This window comes from Eumetopias jubatus, unplaced genomic scaffold, assembly GCF_037043125.1.
Source record: "Eumetopias jubatus isolate StellerSeaLion01/CBP00866 unplaced genomic scaffold, mEumJub1_p1.0 scaffold_9, whole genome shotgun sequence".
NCBI classification, from domain to species: Eukaryota; Metazoa; Chordata; class Mammalia; order Carnivora; family Otariidae; genus Eumetopias; species Eumetopias jubatus.
Genome location: NW_028274815.1, coordinates 89,498,880 through 89,517,580, shown reverse-complemented (window position 1 = coordinate 89,517,580; position 18,701 = coordinate 89,498,880).

Genomic DNA, 18,701 nt, shown 5'->3' with positions numbered 1-18,701 from the left:
TCAACCAAGAAATTAAAGAAGAATTAAAAAAATTCGTGGAAACCAATGAAAATGAAAACACAACTGTTCAAAATCTTTGGGATACAGCAAAGGCAGTCCTGAGAGGAAAGTAGATAGCAATACAAGCCTTTCTCAAGAAACAAGAAAGGTCTCAAATACACAGCCTAACCCTACACCTAAAGGAGCTGGAGAAAGAACAGCAAATAAAGCCTAAACCCAGCAGGAGAAGAGAAATCATAAAGATCAGAGCAGAAACCAATGAACTAGAAACCAAAAGAACAGAAGAACAGATCAACGAAACTAGGAGCTGGTTCTTTGAAAGAATTCACAAGATTGATAAACCCCTAGCCAGACTGATCAAAAAGAAAAGAGAAATGACCCAAATCAACAAAATCATGAATGAACGAGGAGAGATCACAACCAACACCAAAGAAATACAAACAATTATAAGAACATATTATGAGCAACTCTATGCCAGCAAATTAGATAACCTGGAAGAAATGGGTGCATTCCTAGAGATGTATCAACGACCAAAATTGAACCAGGAAGAAATAGAAAACCTGAACAGACCTAGAACCACTAAGGAAATTGAAACAGTCATGAAAAATCTCCCAAGAAACAAAAGCCCAGGGCCAGATGGCTTCCCAGGGGAATTCTATCAGACATTTCAAGAAGAATTAATACCTATTCTCCTGAAACTGTTCCAGAAAATAGAAATGGAAGGGAAACTTCCAAACTCATTTTATGAGGCCAGCATTACCTTGATCCCAAAACCAGACAAAGACCCCATCAAAAAAGAGAATTACAGACCAATATCCTTGATGAGCATGGATGCAAAAATTCTCACCAAAATACTAGCCAATAGGATCCAACAGTACATTAAAAGGATTATTCACCACGACCAAGTGGGATTTATCCCTGGGCTGCAAGGCTGGTTCAACATCCGCAAATCAATCAACGTGCTACAATACGTTAACAAAAGAAAGAACAAGAATCATATGATCCTCTCAATAGATGCAGAAAAAGCATTTGACAAAGTACAGCATCCTTTCTTGATCAAAACTCTTCAGAGTAGAGGGATAGAGGGTACAAACCTCAATATCATAAAAGCCATCTATGAAAAACCTACAGCGAATATCATTCTCAATGGGGAAAGGCTGAGAGCTTTTCCCCTAAGGTCAGGAACGCGGCAGGGATGTCCACTCTCACCACTGCTATTCAACATAGTATTAGAAGTCCTAGCCACAGCAATTAGACAACAAAAAGAAATCAGAGGCATCCAAATCGGCAAAGAGGAAGTCAAACTCTCCCTCTTTGCAGATGATATGATACTGTATGTGGAAAACCCAAAAGACTCCACCCCAAAACTGCTAGAACTCATACAGGAATTCAGTCAAGTAGCAGGCTATAAAATCAATGCACAGAAATCAGTGGCATTCCTATACACCAACAACAAGACAGAAGAGAGACAAATCAAGGAGTCGATCCCATTTACAACTGCACCCAAAACCATTAGATACCTAGGAATAAATCTAACCAGAGAGGCAAAGGATCTGTACTCAGAAAACTATAAAATACTCATGAAAGAAATTGAAGAAGACACAAAGAAATGGAAAAACGTTCCATGCTCATGGATTGGGAGAATCAACATTGTGAAGATGTCAATGCTACCTAGAGCAATCTACACATTCAATGCAATCCCCATCAAAATACCATCCACTTTTTTCAAAGAAATGGAACCAAAGAAAGAGACCCAGAATAGCCAGAGGAATACTGAAAAAGAGAAGCAAAGCTGGCGGCATCACAATTCCGGACTTCCAGCACTATGACAAAGCTGTCATCATCAAGACAGTATGGTACTGGCACAAAAACAGACACATCGATCAATGGAACAGATTCGAGAGCCCAGAAATGGACCCTCAACTCTATGGTCAACTTATCTTTGACAAAGCAGGAAAGAATGTCCAATGGAAAAGAGACAGTCTCTTCAACAAATGGTGTTGGGAAAATTGGACAGCCACATGCAGAAGAATGAAACTGGACCATTTCCTTACACCACACACAAAAATAGACTCCAAATGGTTGAAAGACCTAAACGTGAGACAGGAGTCCATCCAAATCCTAAAGGAGAACACAGGTAGCAACCTTTTCGACCTTAGCCGCAGCAACTTCTTCCTAGAAACATCGCCAAAGGCACGGGAAGCCAGGGCAAAAATGAACTATTGGGATTTCATCAAGATAAAAAGCTTTTGCACAGCAAAAGAAACAGTCCACAAAACCAAAAGACAACCGACAGAATGGGAGAAAATATTTGCAAATGACATATCCGATAAAGGGCTAGTATGCAAAATCTATAAAGAACTTATCAAACTCAACACCCAAAGAACAAATAATCCAATCAAGAAATGGGCAGAAGACATGAACAGACATTTCTCCAAAGAGGACATCCAAATGGCCAACAGGCACATGAAAAAGTGCTCAACATCGCTCGGCATCAGGGAAATCCAAATCAAAACCTCAATGAGATACCACCTCACACCCGTCAGAATGGCTAAAATTAACAAGTCAGGGAACGACAGATGTTGGCGGGGATGTGGAGAAAGGGGAACCCTCCTACACTGTTGGTGGGAATGCAAGCTGGTGCAACCCCTCTGGAAAACAGTATGGACGTTCCTCAAACAGTTGAAATTAGAGCTACCGTTCGATCCAGCAATTGCACTACTGGGTATTTACCACAAAGATACAAATGTAGGGACCCGAAGGGGTACGTGTACCCCAATGTTTATAGCAGCAATGTCCACCACAGCCAAACTGTGGAAAGAGCCAAGATGCCCATCGACAGATGAATGGATAAAGAAGAGGTGGTATATATACACAATGGAATATTATGCAGCCATCAAAAGGAATGAGATCTTGCCATTTGCAACGACGTGGATGGAACTGGAGGGTGTTATGCTGAGTGAAATAAGTCAATCAGAGAAAGACATGTATCCCATGACCTCACTGATATGAGGAATTCTTAATCTCAGGAAAGAAACTGTTACTGGAGTGGTTGGGGGTGGGAGGGATGGGGTGGCTGGGTGATAGACATTGGGGAGGGTAGGTGCTACGGTGAGCGCTGTGAATTGGGCAAGACTGTTGAATCACAGTTCTGTACTTCTGAAACAAATAACGCAACATATTTTAAGAAAAAAGAAAAAGAAGAAGATAACAGGAGAGGAAGAAAAGGGGAGTATGTCAGAGGGGGAGACGAACCATGAGAGACGTTGGACTCTGAAAAACAAACTGAGGGTTCTAGAGGGGAGGGGGGTAGGGGGATGGGTTAGCCTGGTGATGGGTATTGAGGAGGGCACGTTCTGCATGGAGCACTGGGTGTTATGAACAAACAATGAATCATGGAACACTGCACCCAAAACTAATGATGTAATATCTGGTGATTAACATAACAATAACAAATTAAAAAAAAAAGGCTTCGCGCTTCGCGAACCAAGGTGTTAGCACGAAGTCATGTTTGACGTGGCCTCGTTTCTCTGAGTTCAGTGGAAGGCTCTGCTGAGGCTAGCTCACGTACATTTGAAGGCCGTTCCAACTTCATGACCCAAGACTTTGATGGAGAGAAACCCTCCACACAACGTGTTCCTCACTGTGGTGTATCTCGCTTTCCGTCCCTTTTCTCTCGCCCTAAGCTTTACCACGGTGCTTCCATCCGTAGGGAAAGAGCTGGTCGTCGACGGACGGCAACCCTCTAGATTTGTCCTTAGAGTTAAACACCCGTAGGCAATCTTCCCTATGCTTCCTCACATCATACATTTCCATACTCATCCTTCTTCATGGAACGACAGGAGGCACATTCGAAACGGACAGCTCACTCTAGGGCACGTCCCTCGTGCCTTCACGCCCACGACGGAAAACACTTTTATCTTCCTGAAACAATATGATAAGCTGAGGGAAGACTACTTCACAAGGGGTTTGTCAAGCACCGTCACAGGGCACATTCTTTATGCCTTCACACGTTCGTGCCAGAATGCCACTCATACGTAGGCGTACGGCTTTCCAGGGTTTCCTTCTCAGACTTAAAGGCATGACCTTTTCCCTCTGCTCTCTCTCGTACTCATGAAAACATTTCGCACGGAACAAGATTTGAACCGGGAGAGACAATCTCCACTCCTTATTTCCGTGGCGCAGGCATGGGGCACATGCCTTGCGCTGTCACACTTACCTTGGAATAGACTACCATTTTCAGGGAAGATGTTGGTAGAAACACGGTTTCTCTGCAGTGGTGTTTCTTCAGACCGACCTTCACGCCGCCTCTTTAGGGTTCCACACGTACATGTTGTGACTAGGTTTTCCCCGTGAAGCCAGATGGAAGCTCGAAGTCGCGGTTGGACACAGACTTGTTTCGCACAGTGTAGTCTGTGGCTTTCCTTTGGCGAACTCACGTACGTTTGAAAACCCTTCTAGCGTCGTGAGCCGTGGTGTTCATTGAGAGAAGCCCTCCATACAAAGTGGTTCCACGAGTAAGGTATAGCAGGCTTTTCCTCTGCTTCCGTTCACACTCGGCGTCAAGCCGCTTCGATCCTTAGGAAAGGAGGCGGGGAGTCGAAGGACCGCTCCTCCACAGCATTGTTTCTTCGACTTAAGTGTACAGCTCGTTCCTTACGCTTCCTCCCATTTCCAGACACACACCTCTCTAGGGGACAACTTGTTAGTTGGTGGTCGCATTCGACCCACATTTTCCTTCACCATTCAGCCTATGGCATTGTCCTTACGCTTTCACACGAAGTCCTGAAAACGCTTCTCTCTTCCCGAAGCAAGATCTGGGTTGACAGAAGCTTGAGACACAACTCCTCTCTCAAAGAGTGGTAGACGGCCCAGCATTTGTGCCTTCACTTTGAACGTCGGAAAGTTCTTCCAACTTCTTCCCTGGAGGCGGTAGTGGAAAGACTAGTTCCCTACAGTTTGGTTTCGTGAGAGGTGAGTGTAAGACGCCTACCTAATATAGCAACGCACATGTCTCCAAAGGCTTCTTTCTTCAAGCACCACGATGTTAGCACGAAAGCCTGTTTGCCATGGCCTTGTTTCTCAGAATTCAGTGTCAGGCTACTACTACTACTGAGGCTAGCCCACGTACATTGCAAGACCCATCCACCTCCATGACACAGGACTTAATGGAGAGAAACCCTCCGCACAACGTGTTCCTCACTGTGCAGTATCGCGCGTTCCATCTCTTTTCGTTCACACGAGGTTTAACGAGCGGCTTCGCATCCCTACGAGAAGAGATGGTAGTCGAAGGACGGCAACCCTCGAGACTTGTTCTTAGAGTTAAACAAACGCATGCCATCTTCCTTATGCTCCCGGACGTCATCCATTTCCATACACATCCTTCTTCGTGTAACGACGGCAGGCACCTTCGAAGCGGAGAGCGAAGTCTCGTCTACGTCCCTTACGCCTTCACACCCACTACGGAAAACAATTTCCTCCTACGGAAACGATACGGCAGTTGAGGGAAGCCTTCTTCACAAGTGGTTTCTCGAGCCCCGTCACAGGGCACATTCTAGATGCCTTCACCATGTCATGCTAAAGCGCTTCCCCGACGTACGTGTATGGCTTTCCTGACGGATCTCCTTCTCACGCTTCAAACCATGACCTTTTCCATCTGCTCTCTCTCATACTCTTGGAAACGCTTCTCACGGAACAGGATTCCAATCGCGACAGACATTCTACACTAGTTACTTCCGTGGCACAGGCACGGGGCACATTCCTTGCGATTTCACTCTGCCATTGGAAAAGTCTACCAGTTTCAGGGAAGGTGGTAGTAGACGCACGGTTTCTCTGCAGTGGTGTTTCTGCAGTAGGATTCAACACATACATTTTGTGACTATGGATTCCTCGGGAACCCAGATGGAAGCTCGAAGTCGCGTTCGACACAGACGTGGTTCGCCGAGATTCGTGTATGCCTTTCCTTTGGCGAAGTCACATACTTTCGCAAACCCTTCTATCTTCGTGACACATGGTGTTCGTTGAGAAAAGCCCTCCATCAGAAGTTGTTCCACGAGTGAGGTATACCACCCTTCCTTGCCCTCCGTTTCCTTTCACACTTGGCTTCAAGCCGCTTCGTTCCTTAGCAAAGCAGAAGGGCAGTCGAAGGACCGCACCTCCACAGCGTTGTTTCTTAGACTTAAGTGTATAGCACGTCCCTTACGCTTCCTCCCACTTCCAGACACACACCTCTCTAGGGGACAACGAGTGTGTTGGTGGTCACGTTCGACCCACTTTTCTCTTCACAATTCAGCGTGTGGCATTTTCCTTGTGTTTTCACACAAAGTACCGACAGCGCTTCTATCTTCCCGAAACAAGATCTGAGTTGGGAGAAGCTTTCGACACAAGTTCTTTCCCAAGCAGGGCTATATGGCACAGGAACGTGCGCCTTCACTTTTAACGTTGGGCATTTCCTCCGTCTTCTTCCCTGTAGATGGTAGTGGGAAGACTATTGCTCTACCGTTTTGTTTCTTGAGAGGTGAGTGCAAGACCCTCACACATATGTCTCAAAAGGCTTCGCGCGGAAAGGCGGAGCAAGATGGCGGAGGAGTAGGAGACCTAGATTTCGTCTGGTCTCAGGAATTCAGCTGAATAGGGATCAAACCATTCTGAACACCTACGAACTCAACAGGAGATCGAACAGGAGAGTAGCAACAACTCTCTGAACAGAGAAGCGCCCACTTACTGGAAGGTAGGGCGTGCGGAGAAGTGAATCTGAGGCGATATTCGGGAGGATAGACGGCGGGGGAGGGGCCTCCGCCGGCCGCTTCTGGCAAGTGATAGAGCCGCGGAGCACAGAATCGGAACTTTTAGAAGTTGGCTCGGCGGAGGGACGTCGCTGCAGTGGCTAAGCGGGGGGTGGAATCCTCCCGGGACAGTGTGGTCTCAGGACCCTTGGGGTCACAGGGAGACCGGGGGTGCCTGAGTGCGCCAGAGCTCCCAGGTATCAGAGCAGGGAAGCCGGCTGCAGATACGGAGCAGAGTCGCGGGCTCTCAGCTCGGGTTTGCCATAAACTGTGATCTGTGGCCCAGTCGGGGCACAGCTTCCCCAGCAGGGACCCAACAAGCAGCAGATCCGGGGAGACTCCCCTTCCTTGCCGGGGAGGAGCGGTGCGGGAACGCACTGCAGGGATCTGCTGGGTTTGGAGACTCCGCGCGGGGTCGGGTGCCAGAGATAGCAACGCTCGATCACAGGCCGGGTGAGCACGGAGTGCGGCCGGAGACCGGGGACACGGAAGTGACTGCTTTTCTCTGGGGGCACACTGAGGAGCGGGGCCCCGAGTTCTCAGCTCCTCCGAGTGGAGATTGGGAGGCCACCATTTCTGCCCTGGTCCTCCAAAGCTGTACCGAGAGCTTGCAGGGAACAAAAGCTCCTGAGAGCAAACCGGAGCAGCTTCCTTAGCCCAGACCGACAAGGGCGGGGCCGTTCCGCCTCCGGCAAAGACATTTGGAAACCACAGCAAAAGGCCCCTCCCCCAGAAGATCAACACAAACAGCCAGCAAGCCAAAACCAAGTTGATCGATCAAGGAGAATAGGAGAACTCCTGCGCTAGGGGAATACTGCACATAGATTCATGGCTTTTTTTTTTTTTTTTTTTTTAACCATGATTCATTATTTCCTCAAAGTTAATTTTTCTTGACTGTTTTTTTTTATTTTTCTTTTTCCCTTTTTCAAACAACATCTTATAAATCCCTTTTTTAAAAAAAACATTTTTTATTTTTCATTTTTAGAGTCATATTTTATCCCTTCATAGTAGTTACCCTTATTTTTGGCATATATATAGAAGTTGTTCTCTCTTTAAAATTTTGAGGTACAGTTTCTTCTAACAGATCAAAGTATACCCTAAATCACTAGTGTATGGCTTTGTTCTAGTCTCCTGCCTGATCACATTGTCTCCCTTTTTCCTTTTTTTTTTTTTTCTTAAATCTTCTTTCTTTTTTCAAACAACTTATCTTACCAAGTCCTTTTATAAAATCTTTTATAATTTTCATCTTTACAGTCATCTTCCATCCCTTCATTGTATCAACCCTTATTTTGTACATATATGTCTTTCTTCCTTTAAAATTTTAGGAGGCACTTTTATCTGACAGACCAAAATACGCCAAAAATCTAGTGTGTGGCACTGATCTATGCACTAGCCTGATCATATTTGATCATATTCTGCCTTTCTTGTATTGTTTTGTTTTTGTTTTTATCTTTTTTTTTCTTTTTCTCTTTCTTTTTTCTTTCTTTCCCTTTCTTTTCCCCTGGTTTCAGGTCTTTTCTGATTTGTATACAGTATATTTGCTGGGGACGTTGTAAACCTGTTAGCATTTTGTTCTCTCATTCATCTATTCTCCTCTGGACAAAATGACAAGACGAAAGAAATCACGTCAGCAAAAAGAACAAGAGGTAGTCCCGTCAGCCAGGGACCTACTCAATACGGACATTAGTACGCTGTCGGACCTAGAGTTCAGAATCATGACTTTAAAGATAGTAGCTGGGCTTGAAAAAAAGCGTGGTAGTTATTAGAGAAACGCTTTCTGGAGAAATAAAAGAATGAAATCTAACCAAATCGAAATCAAAAAGGCTATTGGTGAGGTGCAAACAAAAATGGGGGCACTAAATGCTAGGATAAATGAGGCAGAAGAGAGAATCAGCGATATAGAAGACCAAACGATGGAAAATAAAGAGGCTGAGAAAAAGAGAGAGAAACAACTACAGGATCACGAGGGCAGAATTCGAGAGATAAGTGATATGATAAGACGAAACAACATTAGAATAATTGGGATCCCAGAAGAAGAAGAGAGAGAGAGAGGGGCAGAAGGTATATTGGAGCAAATTATAGCAGAGAACTTCCCTAATGTGAGGAAGGAAACAGGCATTAAAATCCAGGAGGCACAGAGAACCCCTCTCAAAATCAATAATAATAGGTCAACACCCCGACATCTAGTAGTAAAACTTACGAGTCTCAGAGACAAAGAGAAAATCCTGAAAGCAGCTCGGGAGAAGAGATATGTAACCTACAATGGTAGAGACATTAGATTGGCAACAGAGCTATCCACAGAGACCTGGCAGGCCAGAAAGGACTGGCAAGATATCTTCAGAACACTAAACGAGAAAAATATGCAGCCAAGAATACTATATCCAGCTAGGCTATCATTGAAAATAGAAGGAGAGATAGAAAGCTTCCAGAACAAACAAAAACTAAAGGAATTTGCAAACACGACACCAGCCCTCCAAGAAATATTGAGAGGGGTCCTCTAAGCAAAGAGAGAACCTAAAAGCAGCAAAGAGCAGAAACGAACACAGACAACAGACAGTTAACAGTCACCTTACAGGTAATACAATGGCACTAAATTCATACCTTTCAATAGTTACCCTGAATGTAAATGGGCTCAATGCCCCAATCAAAAGACACAGGCTCTCCGATTGGATTAAAAAACAAGACCCATCAATATGCTGTCTGCAAGAGACTCATTTTAGACCCAAAGACACCCCCAGATTGAAAGTGAGGGGGTGGAAAACCATTTACCATGCTAATGGACACCAAAAGAAAGCTGGGGTGGCGATCCTTATATCAGACAAACTAGATTTTAAAACAAAGACTGTAATAAGAGATGAGGAAGGACACTATATCCTACTTAAAGGGTCTATCCAACAAGAAGATCTAACAATTGTAAATATCTATGCCCCGAACATGGGAGCAGCCAAATATATAAGGCAATTAATAACAAAAGCAAAGAAACACATTGACAACAATACAATAATAGTGGGGGACTTTAACACCCCTCTGACTGAAATGGACAGATCATCTAAGCAAAAGATCAACAAGGAAATAAAGACTTTAAATGACACACTGGACCAGATGGACTTCACAGACATATTCAGAACATTCCATCCCAAAGCAACGGAATACACATTCTTCTCTAGTGCCCATGGAACATTCTCCAGAATTGATCACATCCTAGGTCACAAATCAGGTCTCAACCGCTACCAAAAGATTGGGATCATTCCCTGCATATTTTCAGACCACAATGCTTTGAAACTAGAACTCAACCACAGGAGGAAAGTCGGAAAGAACCCAAATACATGGAGGCTAAAGAGCATCCTACTAAAGAATGAATGGGTCAACCAAGAAATTAAAGAAGAATTAAAAAAATTCGTGGAAACCAATGAAAATGAAAACACAACTGTTCAAAATCTTTGGGATACAGCAAAGGCAGTCCTGAGAGGAAAGTAGATAGCAATACAAGCCTTTCTCAAGAAACAAGAAAGGTCTCAAATACACAGCCTAACCCTACACCTAAAGGAGCTGGAGAAAGAACAGCAAATAAAGCCTAAACCCAGCAGGAGAAGAGAAATCATAAAGATCAGAGCAGAAACCAATGAACTAGAAACCAAAAGAACAGAAGAACAGATCAACGAAACTAGGAGCTGGTTCTTTGAAAGAATTCACAAGATTGATAAACCCCTAGCCAGACTGATCAAAAAGAAAAGAGAAATGACCCAAATCAACAAAATCATGAATGAACGAGGAGAGATCACAACCAACACCAAAGAAATACAAACAATTATAAGAACATATTATGAGCAACTCTATGCCAGCAAATTAGATAACCTGGAAGAAATGGGTGCATTCCTAGAGATGTATCAACGACCAAAATTGAACCAGGAAGAAATAGAAAACCTGAACAGACCTAGAACCACTAAGGAAATTGAAACAGTCATGAAAAATCTCCCAAGAAACAAAAGCCCAGGGCCAGATGGCTTCCCAGGGGAATTCTATCAGACATTTCAAGAAGAATTAATACCTATTCTCCTGAAACTGTTCCAGAAAATAGAAATGGAAGGGAAACTTCCAAACTCATTTTATGAGGCCAGCATTACCTTGATCCCAAAACCAGACAAAGACCCCATCAAAAAAGAGAATTACAGACCAATATCCTTGATGAGCATGGATGCAAAAATTCTCACCAAAATACTAGCCAATAGGATCCAACAGTACATTAAAAGGATTATTCACCACGACCAAGTGGGATTTATCCCTGGGCTGCAAGGCTGGTTCAACATCCGCAAATCAATCAACGTGCTACAATACGTTAACAAAAGAAAGAACAAGAATCATATGATCCTCTCAATAGATGCAGAAAAAGCATTTGACAAAGTACAGCATCCTTTCTTGATCAAAACTCTTCAGAGTAGAGGGATAGAGGGTACAAACCTCAATATCATAAAAGCCATCTATGAAAAACCTACAGCGAATATCATTCTCAATGGGGAAAGGCTGAGAGCTTTTCCCCTAAGGTCAGGAACGCGGCAGGGATGTCCACTCTCACCACTGCTATTCAACATAGTATTAGAAGTCCTAGCCACAGCAATTAGACAACAAAAAGAAATCAGAGGCATCCAAATCGGCAAAGAGGAAGTCAAACTCTCCCTCTTTGCAGATGATATGATACTGTATGTGGAAAACCCAAAAGACTCCACCCCAAAACTGCTAGAACTCATACAGGAATTCAGTCAAGTAGCAGGATATAAAATCAATGCACAGAAATCAGTGGCATTCCTATACACCAACAACAAGACAGAAGAGAGACAAATCAAGGAGTCGATCCCATTTACAACTGCACCCAAAACCATTAGATACCTAGGAATAAATCTAACCAGAGAGGCAAAGGATCTGTACTCAGAAAACTATAAAATACTCATGAAAGAAATTGAAGAAGACACAAAGAAATGGAAAAACGTTCCATGCTCATGGATTGGGAGAATCAACATTGTGAAGATGTCAATGCTACCTAGAGCAATCTACACATTCAATGCAATCCCCATCAAAATACCATCCACTTTTTTCAAAGAAATGGAACCAAAGAAAGAGACCCAGAATAGCCAGAGGAATACTGAAAAAGAGAAGCAAAGCTGGCGGCATCACAATTCCGGACTTCCAGCACTATGACAAAGCTGTCATCATCAAGACAGTATGGTACTGGCACAAAAACAGACACATCGATCAATGGAACAGATTCGAGAGCCCAGAAATGGACCCTCAACTCTATGGTCAACTTATCTTTGACAAAGCAGGAAAGAATGTCCAATGGAAAAGAGACAGTCTCTTCAACAAATGGTGTTGGGAAAATTGGACAGCCACATGCAGAAGAATGAAACTGGACCATTTCCTTACACCACACACAAAAATAGACTCCAAATGGTTGAAAGACCTAAACGTGAGACAGGAGTCCATCCAAATCCTAAAGGAGAACACAGGTAGCAACCTTTTCGACCTTAGCCGCAGCAACTTCTTCCTAGAAACATCGCCAAAGGCACGGGAAGCCAGGGCAAAAATGAACTATTGGGATTTCATCAAGATAAAAAGCTTTTGCACAGCAAAAGAAACAGTCCACAAAACCAAAAGACAACCGACAGAATGGGAGAAAATATTTGCAAATGACATATCCGATAAAGGGCTAGTATGCAAAATCTATAAAGAACTTATCAAACTCAACACCCAAAGAACAAATAATCCAATCAAGAAATGGGCAGAAGACATGAACAGACATTTCTCCAAAGAGGACATCCAAATGGCCAACAGGCACATGAAAAAGTGCTCAACATCGCTCGGCATCAGGGAAATCCAAATCAAAACCTCAATGAGATACCACCTCACACCCGTCAGAATGGCTAAAATTAACAAGTCAGGGAACGACAGATGTTGGCGGGGATGTGGAGAAAGGGGAACCCTCCTACACTGTTGGTGGGAATGCAAGCTGGTGCAACCCCTCTGGAAAACAGTATGGACGTTCCTCAAACAGTTGAAATTAGAGCTACCGTTCGATCCAGCAATTGCACTACTGGGTATTTACCACAAAGATACAAATGTAGGGACCCGAAGGGGTACGTGTACCCCAATGTTTATAGCAGCAATGTCCACCACAGCCAAACTGTGGAAAGAGCCAAGATGCCCATCGACAGATGAATGGATAAAGAAGAGGTGGTATATATACACAATGGAATATTATGCAGCCATCAAAAGGAATGAGATCTTGCCATTTGCAACGACGTGGATGGAACTGGAGGGTGTTATGCTGAGTGAAATAAGTCAATCAGAGAAAGACATGTATCCCATGACCTCACTGATATGAGGAATTCTTAATCTCAGGAAAGAAACTGTTACTGGAGTGGTTGGGGGTGGGAGGGATGGGGTGGCTGGGTGATAGACATTGGGGAGGGTAGGTGCTACGGTGAGCGCTGTGAATTGGGCAAGACTGTTGAATCACAGTTCTGTACTTCTGAAACAAATAACGCAACATATTTTAAGAAAAAAGAAAAAGAAGAAGATAACAGGAGAGGAAGAAAAGGGGAGTATGTCAGAGGGGGAGACGAACCATGAGAGACGTTGGACTCTGAAAAACAAACTGAGGGTTCTAGAGGGGAGGGGGGTAGGGGGATGGGTTAGCCTGGTGATGGGTATTGAGGAGGGCACGTTCTGCATGGAGCACTGGGTGTTATGAACAAACAATGAATCATGGAACACTGCACCCAAAACTAATGATGTAATATCTGGTGATTAACATAACAATAACAAATTAAAAAAAAAAAGGCTTCGCGCTTCGCGAACCAAGGTGTTAGCACGAAGTCATGTTTGACGTGGCCTCGTTTCTCTGAGTTCAGTGGAAGGCTCTGCTGAGGCTAGCTCACGTACATTTGAAGGCCCTTCCAACTTCATGACCCAAGACTTTGATGGAGAGAAACCCTCCACACAACGTGTTCCTCACTGTGGTGTATCTCGCTTTCCGTCCCTTTTCTCTCGCCCTAAGCTTTACCACGGTGCTTCCATCCGTAGGGAAAGAGCTGGTCGTCGACGGACGGCAACCCTCTAGATTTGTCCTTAGAGTTAAACACCCGTAGGCAATCTTCCCTATGCTTCCTCACATCATACATTTCCATACTCATCCTTCTTCATGGAACGACAGGAGGCACATTCGAAACGGACAGCTCACTCTAGGGCACGTCCCTCGTGCCTTCACGCCCACGACGGAAAACACTTTTATCTTCCTGAAACAATATGATAAGCTGAGGGAAGACTTCTTCACAAGGGGTTTGTCAAGCACCGTCACAGGGCACATTCTTTATGCCTTCACACGTTCGTGCCAGAATGCCACTCATACGTAGGCGTACGGCTTTCCAGGGTTTCCTTCTCAGACTTAAAGGCATGACCTTTTCCCTCTGCTCTCTCTCGTACTCATGAAAACATTTCGCACGGAACAAGATTTGAACCGGGAGAGACAATCTCCACTCCTTATTTCCGTGGCGCAGGCATGGGGCACATGCCTTGCGCTGTCACACTTACCTTGGAATAGACTACCATTTTCAGGGAAGATGTTGGTAGAAACACGGTTTCTCTGCAGTGGTGTTTCTTCAGACCGACCTGCACGCCGCCTCTTTAGGGTTCCGCAAGTACATGTTGTGACTAGGTTTTCCCCGTGAAGCCAGATGGAAGCTCGAAGTCGCGGTTGGACACAGACTTGTTTCGCACAGTGTAGTCTGTGGCTTTCCTTTGGCGAACTCACGTACGTTTGAAAACCCTTCTAGCGTCGTGAGCCGTGGTGTTCATTGAGAGAAGCCCTCCATACAAAGTGGTTCCACGAGTAAGGTATAGCAGGCTTTTCCTCTGCTTCCGTTCACACTCGGCGTCAAGCCGCTTCGATCCTTAGGAAAGGAGGCGGGGAGTCGAAGGACCGCTCCTCCACAGCATTGTTTCTTCGACTTAAGTGTACAGCTCGTTCCTTACGCTTCCTCCCATTTCCAGACACACACCTCTCTAGGGGACAACTTGTTAGTTGGTGGTCGCATTCGACCCACATTTTCCTTCACCATTCAGCCTATGGCATTGTCCTTACGCTTTCACACGAAGTCCTGAAAACGCTTCTCTCTTCCCGAAGCAAGATCTGGGTTGACAGAAGCTTGAGACACAACTCCTCTCTCAAAGAGTGGTAGACGGCCCAGCATTTGTGCCTTCACTTTGAACGTCGGAAAGTTCTTCCAACTTCTTCCCCGGAGGCGGTAGTGGAAAGACTAGTTCCCTACAGTTTGGTTTCGTGAGAGGTGAGTGTAAGACGCCTACCTAATATAGCAACGCACATGTCTCCAAAGGCTTCTTTCTTCAAGCACCACGATGTTAGCACGAAAGCCTGTTTGCCATGGCCTTGTTTCTCAGAATTCAGTGTCAGGCTACTACTACTACTGAGGCTAGCCCACGTACATTGCAAGACCCATCCACCTCCATGACACAGGACTTAATGGAGAGAAACCCTCCGCACAACGTGTTCCTCACTGTGCAGTATCGCGCGTTCCATCTCTTTTCGTTCACACGAGGTTTAACGAGCGGCTTCGCATCCCTACGAGAAGAGATGGTAGTCGAAGGACGGCAACCCTCGAGACTTGTTCTTAGAGTTAAACAAACGCATGCCATCTTCCTTATGCTCCCGGACGTCATCCATTTCCATACACATCCTTCTTCGTGTAACGACGGCAGGCACCTTCGAAGCGGAGAGCGAAGTCTCGTCTACGTCCCTTACGCCTTCACACCCACTACGGAAAACAATTTCCTCCTACGGAAACGATACGGCAGTTGAGGGAAGCCTTCTTCACAAGTGGTTTCTCGAGCCCCGTCACAGGGCACATTCTAGATGCCTTCACCATGTCATGCTAAAGCGCTTCCCCGACGTACGTGTATGGCTTTCCTGACGGATCTCCTTCTCACGCTTCAAACCATGACCTTTTCCATCTGCTCTCTCTCATACTCTGGGAAACGCTTCTCACGGAACAGGATTCCAATCGCGACAGACATTCTACACTAGTTACTTCCGTGGCACAGGCACGGGGCACATTCCTTGCGATTTCACTCTGCCATTGGAAAAGTCTACCAGTTTCAGGGAAGGTGGTAGTAGACGCACGGTTTCTCTGCAGTGGTGTTTCTGCAGTAGGATTCAACACATACATTTTGTGACTATGGATTCCTCGGGAACCCAGATGGAAGCTCGAAGTCGCGTTCGACACAGACGTGGTTCGCCGAGATTCGTGTATGCCTTTCCTTTGGCGAAGTCACATACTTTCGCAAACCCTTCTATCTTCGTGACACATGGTGTTCGTTGAGAAAAGCCCTCCATCAGAAGTTGTTCCACGAGTGAGGTATACCACCCTTCCTTGCCCTCCGTTTCCTTTCACACTTGGCTTCAAGCCGCTTCGTTCCTTAGCAAAGCAGAAGGGCAGTCGAAGGACCGCACCTCCACAGCGTTGTTTCTTAGACTTAAGTGTATAGCACGTCCCTTACGCTTCCTCCCACTTCCAGACACACACCTCTCTAGGGGACAACGAGTGTGTTGGTGGTCACGTTCGACCCACTTTTCTCTTCACAATTCAGCGTGTGGCATTTTCCTTGTGTTTTCACACAAAGTACCGACAGCGCTTCTATCTTCCCGAAACAAGATCTGAGTTGGGAGAAGCTTTCGACACAAGTTCTTTCCCAAGCAGGGCTATATGGCACAGGAACGTGCGCCTTCACTTTTAACGTTGGGCATTTCCTCCGTCTTCTTCCCTGTAGATGGTAGTGGGAAGACTATTGCTCTACCGTTTTGTTTCTTGAGAGATGAGTGCAAGACCCTCACACATATGTCTCAAAAGGCTTCGCGCGGAAAGGCGGAGCAAGATGGCGGAGGAGTAGGAGACCTAGATTTCGTCTGGTCTCAGGAATTCAGCTGAATAGGGATCAAACCATTCTGAACACCTACGAACTCAACAGGAGATCGAACAGGAGAGTAGCAACAACTCTCTGAACAGAGAAGCGCCCACTTACTGGAAGGTAGGGCGTGCGGAGAAGTGAATCTGAGGCGATATTCGGGAGGATAGACGGCGGGGGAGGGGCCTCCGCCGGCCGCTTCTGGCAAGTGATAGAGCCGCGGAGCACAGAATCGGAACTTTTAGAAGTTGGCTCGGCGGAGGGACGTCGCTGCAGTGGCTAAGCGGGGGGTGGAATCCTCCCGGGACAGTGTGGTCTCAGGACCCTTGGGGTCACAGGGAGACCGGGGGTGCCTGAGTGCGCCAGAGCTCCCAGGTATCAGAGCAGGGAAGCCGGCTGCAGATACGGAGCAGAGTCGCGGGCTCTCAGCTCGGGTTTGCCATAAACTGTGATCTGTGGCCCAGTCGGGGCACGGCTTCCCCAGCAGGGACCCAACAAGCAGCAGATCCGGGGAGACTCCCCTTCCTTGCCGGGGAGGAGCGGTGCGGGAACGCACTGCAGGGATCTGCTGGGTTTGGAGACTCCGCGCGGGGTCGGGTGCCAGAGATAGCAACGCTCGATCACAGGCCGGGTGAGCACGGAGTGCGGCCGGAGACCGGGGACACGGAAGTGACTGCTTTTCTCTGGGGGCACACTGAGGAGCGGGGCCCCGAGTTCTCAGCTCCTCCGAGTGGAGATTGGGAGGCCACCATTTCTGCCCTGGTCCTCCAAAGCTGTACCGAGAGCTTGCAGGGAACAAAAGCTCCTGAGAGCAAACCGGAGCAGCTTCCTTAGCCCAGACCGACAAGGGCGGGGCCGTTCCGCCTCCGGCAAAGACATTTGGAAACCACAGCAAAAGGCCCCTCCCCCAGAAGATCAACACAAACAGCCAGCAAGCCAAAACCAAGTTGATCGATCAAGGAGAATAGGAGAACTCCTGCGCTAGGGGAATACTGCACATAGATTCATGGCTTTTTTTTTTTTTTTTTTTTTTAACCATGATTCATTATTTCCTCAAAGTTAATTTTTCTTGACGGTTTTTTTTTATTTTTCTTTTTCCCTTTTTCAAACAACATCTTATAAATCCCTTTTTTAAAAAAAACATTTTTTATTTTTCATTTTTAGAGTCATATTTTATCCCTTCATAGTAGTTACCCTTATTTTTGGCATATATATAGAAGTTGTTCTCTCTTTAAAATTTTGAGGTACAGTTTCTTCTAACAGATCAAAGTATACCCTAAATCACTAGTGTATGGCTTTGTTCTAGTCTCCTGCCTGATCACATTGTCTCCCTTTTTCCTTTTTTTTTTTTTTCTTAAATCTTCTTTCTTTTTTCAAACAACTTATCTTACCAAGTCCTTTTATAAAATCTTTTATAATTTTCATCTTTACAGTCATCTTCCATCCCTTCATTGTATCAACCCTTATTTTGTACATATATGTCTTTCTTCCTTTAAAATTTTAGGAGGCACTTTTATCTGACAGACCAAAATACGCCAAAAATCTAGTGTGTGGCACTGATCTATGCACTAGCCTGATCATATTTGATCATATTCTGCCTTTCTTGTATTGTTTTGTTTTTGTTTTTATCTTTTTTTTTCTTTTTCTCTTTCTTTTTTCTTTCTTTCCCTTTCTTTTCCCCTGGTTTCAGGTCTTTTCTGATTTGTATACAGTATATTTGCTGGGGACGTTGTAAACCTGTTAGCATTTTGTTCTCTCATTCATCTATTCTCCTCTGGACAAAATGACAAGACGAAAGAAATCACGTCAGCGAAAAGAACAAGAGGTAGTCCCGTCAGCCAGGGACCTACTCAATACGGACATTAGTACGCTGTCGGACCTAGAGTTCAGAATCATGACTTTAAAGATAGTAGCTGGGCTTGAAAAAAAGCGTGGTAGTTATTA